Source organism: Tupaia chinensis, unplaced genomic scaffold, assembly GCF_000334495.1.
Source record: "Tupaia chinensis unplaced genomic scaffold, TupChi_1.0 Scaffold000175_1, whole genome shotgun sequence".
Taxonomy (NCBI): Eukaryota; Metazoa; Chordata; class Mammalia; order Scandentia; family Tupaiidae; genus Tupaia; species Tupaia belangeri.
In genome coordinates, this window is record NW_006159650.1 from 1,449,865 (window position 1) to 1,462,010 (window position 12,146).

Below are 12,146 nucleotides of genomic sequence, written 5' to 3' on the forward strand. Positions count from 1 at the left end.
AGAAAGAATGTAATATCTGGTATCTGAATATTATTATTTCAATTAAATGGAATCTATTATTAAAAACAGCCCCTCAAAAACAAACTCCAGGCCCAGATGACTTCACCAGTAAATTCTTCCAAAAATTTGAAGAAGAAACAATACCTGTCTTATATAGCTCTTTAATAGAAAAGAGAAGAGGAGACTATTTACTAATTCTTTCTTTTTTTTTTTTTTCCTTTGAGAGATTTTTGCTATGGGGCATGTGCATTTGCCAGAGAGCCAGAGAGACAGGAAGCAAGAAATCACTCCCCAGGGTTTGGCTATGCTGTAATCCCTTCCCTCCCATTCTCCTATTGGGATTTTGGACATGTGTGCACACAAACTCAGTGTGAGCTTCGAGCTGCTGGGTCTGGGATTCGAACCATGGTTGGCCATGTGGAGTCCAGTGACATAACCATTACTCCATCTGGTGGTCCCTTACTAATTCTTTTTGAGGCCAGCATAATTTTTTTTTTTTTTTGGAGAGGTTTTTGCTATACGGTGCGTGCGCTCGCCAGAAAGACAGAGAGAGACAGAGAGACAGAAAGCAAGAAATCACCCCCAGGGGGGATGGCCACACTGCAATCCCTTCTCCTCCATTCTCCTCTTGGGATCTTGGGCATGCACGCACACGCGCCTGGCGTGAGTTTTAAGCCACCGGGTCCAGGACTTGAACCGTGGTCGACTACATGGGCATTCAGTGACATAGCCATTATGCTAATTGCTGGTCCTGAGGCCAGCATAATTCTGATAACAGAACCCAATGAGAACATAAGAAGGAAAAAAGTTATAGACTAATGAACGCAAACTTCTTAAAAAAATTAACTAGTAATGCAACTGGATCCCACATGGCAGGTAGATTGTATAGTACAAATCTCAGACCTAGTGACTTGAAAAACATGCCAGGCACATATACATGTGTGCACAAAATCCCAAGAGGAGAAACGGAGGAGAAGGAAATGTGGCTTGGCCATACTTTATGGGAGTTGCTTTTTCACTTTCCCTCTCTTTGTCTCTGTCTCTTTCCAGTGAGCATTCATGCTCTATAGTAAACTTTTATAAACAATTAACAAATTAAATCCAGTAACTTATGAAAAGGTTAACACATCATGAGAAATGAATTTGTCTCAGGAATATGAAGTAGGTTTAACATTTGAAAAGCAATTTATTTGTTTATTTTAATTTTTTGCTAAAGGGTGCGTGTGCTTGCAAGAGAAAGACAGAGAAAAGTGGGAAACCACCCTTCACAGACAATGGCCACACCCTCAGTCTCTTCTCCATTATTCTCTCAGGATTTCAGCACATATCTGATTGGAATGATTTTCAAGCCACTGGGGTCTGGGATTTGAACCACTTATTTGAGCACGTGGGATCTAGCACCTTAACCACCATGCCACCTGCTGTTTCATCAAAAAATATTTATTATTGGGAACCAGCAGTTAGCGTAATGGCTATGTTGCTGGACTCCCACGTAGTCGACCACGGTTCGCGTCCCGGACCCGGTGGCTTAAAACTCGTGCGTGTGTGCCCAAGATCCCGAGAGGAGAATGGAGGAGAAGGGATTGCGGCGTGACCATCCCCCCCTGGGGGGTGATTTCTCACTTTCCGTCTCTATGTCTCTTTCTGTCTGTCTGGCAAGCGCACACACCCTATAGCTAAAACCTCTCAAAAAATATTTATTATTAATTTTTTATTAGAGAGATATTTTTGCTATAGGGCGCATGTGCTTGTGGAAGAGACAGAGAAACAGAGAAACAGAAAGTGAGAAATCACTGCCCAGGGGGATGGCCATGCTGGTCCCCACTCAGTGAAATTAGTACCCATTCATTACAAGAAGGAAAACATCTTTTCTATCACCATTTATATTTGACATTGTTTTAGATGCCTAAGCAAGTGCAGTGGTGGATAAAAAGAAATAAAGAGGATGTAATTTGAAAGTGAAGGTGAAAAATTGGGTGAGATGGTGGTGTGGCAGCAATATTACCAAACCCACACTGGATGGTTCAGGGTTTGCATCCACTGAGTGCATGTGCACATGCCTGTGATCTGGATTGGCTGAAGCTGGGGGTGGATCACAGCATGGGGATCCTGTTGAGAGGGCTTTTGTCATTCTTTCTCCTCTCTCACATGCAGAAGAAAAAAGAAACTTAAAAAAAAAAAACCCACCTGTTATTCACAGATAACATGATTATGTACACAGAAAATCCAAAGGAATTTACAGTTTATTAGAACTAATCATTGAATTAGGCAATGCTGTGAGAAAAATAGTCAATACGAAAAAAATCTATTTTTTTATATTAACAAAAAAATTGGAAAATGCAACATAAATCCCATATCATTTACAATGTTAAGTAAAACTTGTAACAGGTCATTGGTTTGTACCGAGCTCCTGACTAGGTCCACCAAACCAAACCAAGATGGAGTCACACATGCTTAACAATCGATGCTACCAAACGGAAATGTAGTTTATCTGACCTTCTTAAAAAAAAAAAAAATCACAAGATTGAGGATCAGTAGGTAGTGTGGTGGTTAAGGTGCTGGACTACCACATGGCTGACCATGGTTCAAGTCCCAGACCTGGTCACTCGAAAATCACACTGGGCGCATTAGCGTGCATACCTAAAATCCCATGAAGAGACTGAAGGAGAAGGCATTGCAGTGTGGCCATCTTCCCTGGGGCGGGGATGGTGGTGGTGGTAATTTATCACTTTCTCTCTGTCTTTCTGTCTTTGGAGAGCACACATGCCCTATGGCAAAAACCTTAAAAAAAAAAAAAAAAAAAAAAAAGTCGCAGAAGTGAGAGATAATAGCCCAGTTCTCAAACAGGCTAGTTTTAACCTGTATGATAAGGAAGGTCCCTTTATTTTAACCTTTACAAAGAAACTTGTCTTCTGTTTCTGCTTCCTCAGTCCTTTTACATAAAGCCAGGCTCCTCTGCTCAGCTATCAGAATATTCATTCTATTTTATGGAATGAAATGTTGCCAGATTATAGAATCGGAAATAAAAGCTAATTAAAATATTTTTTTGGAGAGGTTTTTGCTATAGGGCACGTGTGTTCACCAGATAGACAGAGAAAGACAGAGAGAAAGAAAACAAAAAATCACCCACCCCCATCCCCCCAGGGGAGATGGGCACACTGCAATCCTCTTGGGATCTTGGGCAAGCACGCACATGCCCAGCGTGAGTTTAAGCCACCAGGTCTGGGACTTGAACCATGGCTGACTACATGGGAGTCCAGCAACATAGCCATTATGCTACCTGCTGGTCCCGCTAATTAAAATCTTTAAACTAGGGGGCCAGATGAGGGTGCAGTGGTAGCACAAAGTTTGATGAAGCTGACTCACCTGGGAGAATCCGGAAACCTCCCTGGACACACTGGGTGATGCGTGCCATGATCTGGGACCAGCTAAAATTGGGAGAAGATCACAGGGTGAGAGCCTTACTGGAGATGCCTGTATCTTTGTCTCTCTCGCTCATGGAAGAAAGAAAAATAAGTAAAATTTAAAAAAATTATTTTTGAAGGGGCCAGTAGGTTGTTGGTAGTTAAGGCACTGGACTCCTACATGGTTGATCACAGTTCAAGTTCCAGCCCTGGCAGCTTGTTTTCTCACTTTCTCCCTCTCTCTCTGTCTCTCTGAGAAAGTTAAAAACTAATAATAATAGGGGCCACCAGGTGGCATGGTGGTTGAGGTGCTGGACTCCCACATGGTCGACGGTGGTTTGAGTACCAGACCTGGTGGCTTACTTTTTTACTTTCTCTTTCTCTCTTTTTGCCTCCCTCTGGTCAAATTAAAAGATAAATAATAATAACAAAATTAAATAAACAAATCTTTAAAAATTAATAAATTAAATCATTATTGTTAAAAATCTTCAAACTAAATATGTTATAGTTTTGTCTTTGGACAATACTAGTTTTTTTTTTGGAGAGGTTTTATTGCTATAGGGCGCTTTTGCTCGCCAGACAGACAGAGAGAGACGGAGAGACAGAAAGCGAGAAATCATCCCCCAGGGGGGATGGCCACGCCACAATCCCTTCTCCTCCATTCTCCTCTCGGGATCTTGGGCACGCACGCACATGCGCCTGGCGTGAGTTTAAGCCACCAGGGCCAGGATGCGAACCGCGGTTAACTATGTGGGAATCCAGCGTCACAGCCATTACGCTAACTGCTGGTCCCAACAATACCAGTATTTTTAAAAATATAAAATGCCATGGAATTAATTTGACAAGGTCACTACACTAAAAACCATAAAATATTACAGAGAGAAATTAACCCACTAAAAAAAACCCAAAAAATATGTTATATAAGTGGATTGATTGGAAGAGGCAATGTTCTTGACATGTTGTTGTGGATTATTACAGTAGTGACCACAAATTTGCTCATGCTTCTAGATCCCATGTACTTGACTAGATGCTCCATACTGACTTGGAACTTGGTCCTGTGACTTGCTTTCCACCAATAACACAATAGCAAATGTGATGCAAGCAGAAACGTGAGCAGCACTTGCCTTGGCTTGCTTTTTTGGAACCGTTTGCCATGTGCGCTAGTCTAAGCTAGCCTGCTATAAATAAGAGATAATTTGGAGAAAGCTTCAGGTCTATTCTCCTGTCCCATATGAGGTCAGGTCCTTTTCTTTGCATGACACTCTTTGCAATACCAGTGACATAACATGGGCAATTACCTGTTTAATTCTGTCTCTTTGTTAGACAGCTAACTCCGTGAGAGCAAATATGACTCTTATTCATCATCGTAGTCAAAGTACCTAGGCTTTTACCTGGTACAAACTAATGAGTGAATGAATGGTTTGGATTATGCTGTTTCAAACTTCTGGCTTTGCCACTTAGTAGTTCTGGAGCCTTGAACAATAACCTCAGTCTTGAAAGCTTCCACTCATCACCTATAAAATGGGTTGTTGTGAGAAATTATTTGTTCTAGTCCACTCTGTTGCTAGTGCCAGAAAATACCTGTGTCTGGGCAAATTAAGAGAAAAGTTTAGGGGGACCAGCAGAAGGCATAATGGTTACATAGCTGGACTCCAATATAGTTGACCATGGTTTGACTCCTGGACCCAACAGCTTAAAACTCACGCTGGGCATGTGAGTGTGTATGTCCAAGATCCCAAGAGGAAGATGGAAGAGAAGGGATTGTGGCATGGCCATTACTCCAGGGGGCTGATTTATCACTTTCTGTCTCTCTGGCCAGCACATGCACCCTATAGCAATCTCTCAACAACAACAACAACAAAAAAAATCAGAGGGTCCCTGTGTGGCAGTGCCCTCTCCACCCAAAAAGTAACCTCCACCAAAGCTTCAGGAATGTACTCTCTGCAGCCCAACCTCCAATCCTCCCACTGAAGTTTCCTATCTTAGGAAGCCTGCATCCGCTGCAGAGGGAGAGGAAGACCGGAAGCAGATGGCCTCCCCCTTTAGCCCCAAGGTCCTCTTGCTTGAGACCATTTCCTGGTTTTAGCTGCTTGCTCACTATATCCAACTCTTGCTGTTTACAATTCTATAGTGAATATGTTCAAAAACATTAGTTGGTGCCCAGTATATATCAGGCCCTGGGCTAAGCACCAAGGTGAAAAAAACAAGGGAGCTTGATTTGTGTCCATGGAGAGCCTCCTTTTGTCCTGGCAGACAGAAAAGGAAACCTACAATGAAAACAGAGAGACAGGAGATCTGACAAGGGAATGAGACCACTCAGAGAAGAACATAGCAGACAGGCAAGAACCACCCGTTGTGTTCTAGAAGCATATTGGGGAAGCCTCAGCAAAGAAAGCTGAGTCTGATCTGGAAGGGACAGGGTGTCAAACTAAGGAGTACAAATGCTATCCCTAAAGCAAAGAGTCCTTTAAGCTTTTCTGTGGCAATGACATGATACTGAATTTTAGTCTCCTGCAGCCTCAAGGAGCTGTGAAGGATAAAGAAATCAGGAAGGCTGGGGGTAACTTCAATTCTTCATTTTATTCTTTTCTGTTCTGTTTGGATTTTCATCCAGGTATTTTAATTTTTGTATCTTTTCTTTTTAAAATTAATCAATAATTATTTTTTTCTAAACTTTACTTAATTTTATTTGATGTTACTACTATTATTTTTTAATTTGACCAGAGAGAGAGAGAGAGAAAGGGAAAGTGAGAAAGCAAGCCACCAGATCTGGGACTCAAATCATGGTTGATAATGTGGGAGTCTAGCACCTTAACCACCATACCACCGGCTGGACCCTTAATGTTTTCTTTTTGTTCATGATAGAGCTTGTGTGCATGCATCAGAGAGAGAGAGAGAGAGACAGAGAGACAAAGAGAGAGAGAGAGAAAAGAGCACTCTCTATTGCTTATTAGATTGTGGGCATTTGCACAGGTGCCTGGTGTGTTTTGGGACAGCTGGGCTGGGGATACAAACCTTTGTCATCATGTGGAATCCTGTTTCTCTTGAGCAGCAGATCACTTCTGATTTAGAGCCTAGAATTTTTTTCTTTTTAAAAATTTGCTATAGGGGAGCCATCAGGTGGTATGGTGGTGAAGGGCGCTGGACTCCCACATGGCCAACTATGGTTCGAGTCCTGGACCTGGCATCTTGCTTTTTCACTTTCCCTCTCTCTCCCTCTCTGACTCTGTCCCTTTCTAGTCAAATTAAAATAAATAAAGTTAAATAAAATAATTTTTTAAAAAGAAATTCTCCCCTAATATCTGCATGTATGGTTCTTTCCCAGCACCCTCCCCCCAAAAAAAAAATTGCTATGTGTGCTCACTGGAGAAGGACAGAGAAAGTTGCTAAGTAACCCCCAGGGGAGATGGCCACATTGCAATCCCTTCTTCTCCATCCCCTTCTGGGGATTTTGGTCATATATGTACATGTACCAGGTATGTTTTTCAAGCAGCTAGGTCCAGGACTCAAACTGCCTAGTTGACCATGTGGGATTCAGCCATCCCAACCACCAGCCCTGAATTTTTTTATCTTGAAAATAAACATTCATTAATTAGGAAATGAGATTAGTGGATTTTTTTCTTTATACTCTTTATGTTAAATATTAAAAAGGGAGGGGCCAGATGGTGATGGTCCAGCTAGGGTGCTGGACTCCCATGTGGCCAACAGCAGTTCGAGTCCCAGACCTGGAGGTTTGAAACTCACACTGGGTAGGTGTGCATGCATGCCCCAAATCCTGAGAGGTGAATGGAGGAAAAGTGATTGAGGCATGGCCACCCACTCTGAGAGGTGATTTCTCACTTTTTTTGGGGGGAGGGGATGTTGTGGTTTTATTTAGAAATAAAGAAAATATGCGCATAAGCTGTCTGCTCATTTTCTTTGCTGCGCACTCTGGCACTGGGATTGGTGACTCTGATGGCCTGCTGGGCTGCTCTTTCCATGATGGCCTTGCGGTTCTTGGAGGAGACGCTGTGAGCGATCTCAGCACAGTGACTTACTGCACATCAGCAACACTTCCAGCTCCTTGATGTTGTGGACCAGGAACTTCCGGAAGCCGCTGGACAACACGTGGTTTGTTTTCTTGTTGCTCTGTAACTGATGTTGGGCATCAAGATCTGGCCCTTGAACCTCCTCCACACCTGTTGTCACTACCTCTCAGTTTCCCCAGTTGTGCTTAATTTTGACATATTGGTCTGACTGGTGCCGGATGAACTTCTTGGTCTTCTTTTTGACAATCTTGGATTTCACAAGGGGTCCGAGGGCAGTTATGACTCCAGGTTAGAGATGGCCGCCACCTCCACAGGCAGCAGCACAGAGGAAAAGAGCTGATTTCTCACTTCCTCTCTGTTTCTCTCTGTATTTCTGGCTAGAACATATAGCAGAAACTGTTCTCTCTATAAAAATGTGTGTGCATGAAATACAAGGACCAATGGATGGCGTAATGGTTATGTTGCTGGACTTCCATGTAGTTGACCATGGTTTAAGTCCTGGACCTGGTGGCTTAAACTCACACTGGGTACTTACACATGTATGCCTAAAATTCCAAGAGGAGAATGGAGGAGAAGGTATTGTGGTGTGGCCATCCCCTGTGAGTGGTGCTTTCTCACTTTCTATCTCTCTGCCTCTCCAGAGAGTACACCATGCCCTACAGCAAAAATCTCTCTACCAAAATGCCCACCCCCCCCCCAAAAAAAAAAAAAACTCTGCAAGTATGAAATTGATGAAACAGTGATTGCGGTTCCATTGAAATCTGTTATTTGATACTGGACACATTCTTAAATAAGTGAAGTTATGTTATACATCATTTCATGTACATTTCTCTTTTTTTATGACTTATTACTTGCCATTTATTTTATATATATTTTAGACTATGGAAATGACATTACACAAAAAGCAAATCTGTGTGGTTTTCTTTTCTTTTTTTTTGGAGAGATTTTCGCTATAAGGCACGTGTGCTCACCAGACAGACAGAGAGAGACATAGAGACAGAAAGCGAGAAATCACCCCCCTCCCCCAGGGGGGATGGGCACACCGCAGTCCTTTCTCCTCCATTCTCCTCTCGGGATCCTGGGCACGCACGCACACGCGCCTGGCGTGAGTTTTAAGCCACCGGGTCCGGGACACGAACCGCGGTCAACTACATGGGAGTCCAGCGACATAGCCATTACGCTAATTGCTGGTTCCCTGTGTGGTTTTCTTATTCAAGTTCAAAATGGGTCATAAAACTGTGGAAACAACTTGCAACATCAACAATGCATTTGACTGAGGAACTACTAATGAACATACAGTGCAGCAGTGGTTCAAGAAGTTTTATAAAGGAGACAGGAGCCTTGAAGATGAAGCGTGTAGTGGCAAGCCATCGGAAGTTGGCAATGACCAAATGAGAGCAATGGTTGTAGCTGAACCTCTCACTACTACATGAGAGGTCACTGAAGAACTCAACATAGACCATTCTACAGTTTGGCATTTGAAGCAGATTGGAAAGGTGGAAAAGCTTCATTAGTGGGTGCCTCATTAGCTGATAGAAAGTTTAAAAAATCATCTTTTGAAGTGTCATCTTTTCTTATTCTATGCAAGAACAATGAACCATTTCTTGATCGGATTGTGACGTGTGACAAAAGTGGACTTTAGAAGACAACCAGTGAGGAGCAGCTCAGTGGTTGGACTGACAAGAAGCTTCAAAGCACTTCCCAAAGCCAAACTTGCACCAAAAAAAAGGTCATGATCACTCTTCCGTGGGGTCTGATCTACTACAGATTTCTGAATCCTGGTGAAACCATTACATCTGAAAAGTATGCTTAGCAAGGGACTAGCAGTTGGCGTAACGGCTATGTCGCTGGACTCCCACGTAGTTGACCACGGTTTGCGTCCCAGACCCAGTGGCTTAAAACTCACACCGGGCGCATGTGTGTGCGTGCCCAAGATCCCGAGAGGAGAATGGAGGAAAAGGGATTGCGGCGTGACCATCCCCCCTGGGGGGTGATTTCTCGCTTTCTGTCTCTATGTCTCTCTCTATCTGTCTGGCGAGCGCACGCGCCGTATAGCGAAAACCTCTCCAAAAAAAATTATGCTTAGCAAGTCAATGAGCTGCAGCGAAAACTGCAACACCTGCAGCCGGCATTGGTCAACTGAAAGTGCTCAGTTCTCCACCACAACGCCTGCCTGCATGTTGCACAACCAACGCTTCAAAAGTTGAATGAATTTGGCTACAAAGTTTGCCTCATCCACCATAGTCTCCTGACTTCTCACCAGCTGACTTCTACTTCTTCAAGCATCTCGACAACTTTTGTGGGGAAAACACTTCGTCAAACAGCAGGATGCATAAGATGCTTTCCAAGAGTTCGTCACATCCCAAAGCACAGATGATTATGCTTCAGGAATAAACGCATTTATTTCTCATTGGCAAAAATGTGTTGACTGTAATGGTTCCTATTTTGATTAATAAAGATGTGTTTGAGCCTCGTTATAATGATTTAAAATTCATGGTCCTAAACTGCAATTCTTCTTGCACTAATCTAATAAATTCAGATATGGGGATGGATGTTCTTTATAAAGGGACTTTTTGCTATTTGACCCTGCCTTTAGGCTGCTAACAGTGCATGCAGATAGAAAGCTATTTTTTTTTTGACATCTGAAGTGAGTTAATGAAACTGGCCACATAGAGGTCCTGCCTAGACCCTGTCCAGTGAGGATGCCCCAATCTATAGTTTCTCAAGCTGGATGTTACCTGGGATGAGCTGCCAACTGTGCAGGACATTGTGGACATTTGAGAAACACTACTGTAATAGGCCTAACTAGCTACATGGTAACCACTAACGTTACTGTATCTCTTCACCAGAATTTTCTTCTTTTGACTTTGTTAATTAAAACAATCTTTCCTCTGGTACTAGAGAAATTCCATCCATTTGAAGATTGAAGAAAAAAGAAAACATGCATTTCCTGCTTTTGTAAAAATCACTGGACAGTTTCCCCTAAGCTTTTTAAAAAAGGATTATTTATTACTTAATTCTATTTGTTATTATTATTATTTTTAAAATTTGACCAGACAGAGAGAGAGAGAGAGAGAGAGAGAGAGAGGGAAAGCAAGAGAGCAAGCCTCCAGGTCCAAGACTGGTCTGCCCAGTGGGAATACAACACCTTTAACCACCACGCTACCTGCCGCCCCCTCCCCTAAACTTTTATGATTGTGAAAAACCTCATATTGGATGGAGGAAAATGGGGAGGGGGAATAGCAGGAACTCATTAATCATTTGTAAATACATAACAAGAGGCCAGCAGGTGGCATGGTGGTTAAGGCACTAGACTCCCACATGGCCAGACCATAGTTCAAGTCCTGGACCTGGTGGCTTGCTTTCTTACTTTCTCTTTGTCTCTGTCTCTCTCTGGTGACCGCGTGTGTCCTATAGCAACTTCAAAAATAATAACATGGGACCAGCAGATGGTATGATGGTTGTGTTGCTGGACCCCCACAGAGTGACCATGGTCCCAGTCCTGAACCCAGTCAGTGGCTAAGAACTCATGCCTGGCACATATGCATGAACGCCCACGATCTCAAGAGGAGAATGGAGGAGAAGTGGTTGTGCTGTGGCCATCCCCCAGGGGGTGATTTCTCATTTTCTTTCTCTGGTGAGTGCATGTGCTCTGGCAAAAATCTCTCTAAAAAAAAAATTATAACAATAAATAAAACTAAATAAACAATTATCTAAAAAAAATACATAACAAACATGTTTTTAAAATACACCAGATACAGTATTTGTGATGTAAGATAAAAATACAGGGATCTGGTGCAGCCACAGTAGTAACATGATGCCCTTCAAGACTGGAGGCTAAATGGTGGCCACAGGTTTGGATCCCCAGGTCAGCTTGAAAATGCCTGGTGTGCTTGCATGGGTGTCCAGGACCCTGAGGCACTGGGGAAAGCAGGCCATTTAGGCCCTGTCCAGGGTGCGTGCCTCTCTCTCACTCCCTCTCATGCATGTGCATGTGCTTTCTACAGTAAAAACTATACCTAGTCTTTGCTCTTCTTTTTTTTTTTTATTCTATTTTTTATTCTATTCCATTTACTTATTTTCAATTACCAAAGAGCACCGTGTTTTCCAGAGGGACAAGAGAGAGAGAGAAAGTGAGAAATCACCCCCAAGAGGGGATGCTCATGTTGCAATCCTTTCTTCTTCATTCGCCTCTTGGGATTTTGGACACGTATGTACACGTGCCCTCTGTGTTTTAGAAGCTGCTGGGTCTGGGACTTGAACAGTGGAATAGGCTGTGTGGGATCCAAAGCCTTAACCATGCTACCTGCTGGCCCAAGGTAGATTATTCTTTTTTTTTTATTTTTTATTTTTTTTATTTTTTATCATCATATCTTCTTCATATTACATTACATATGTAATATGTAATTACATATAACTTTACAGTGTATTACATTGTTTCTTCAAAAGGGAATGCCATGCACGTCAGTCAGTACAGAGACTTTAATCTCCCCACTTCAACATTCCATATCTTTTCTGTTTTCCCCAATCATTATCTTTATTATTCTAATTATTTTTATAAAACAGTCAATTGCTATTTCTCGTTTTGCTTGTAAAAATACTTTGCCCGTCATGAAACACTTCTCAGACCAATCCAGTTGAGAATTCTATACATGTCATCATCAACAGTTAATAAGCCCTATCTGTTTCTCACTGACGTCCTGTCTCTCTATTG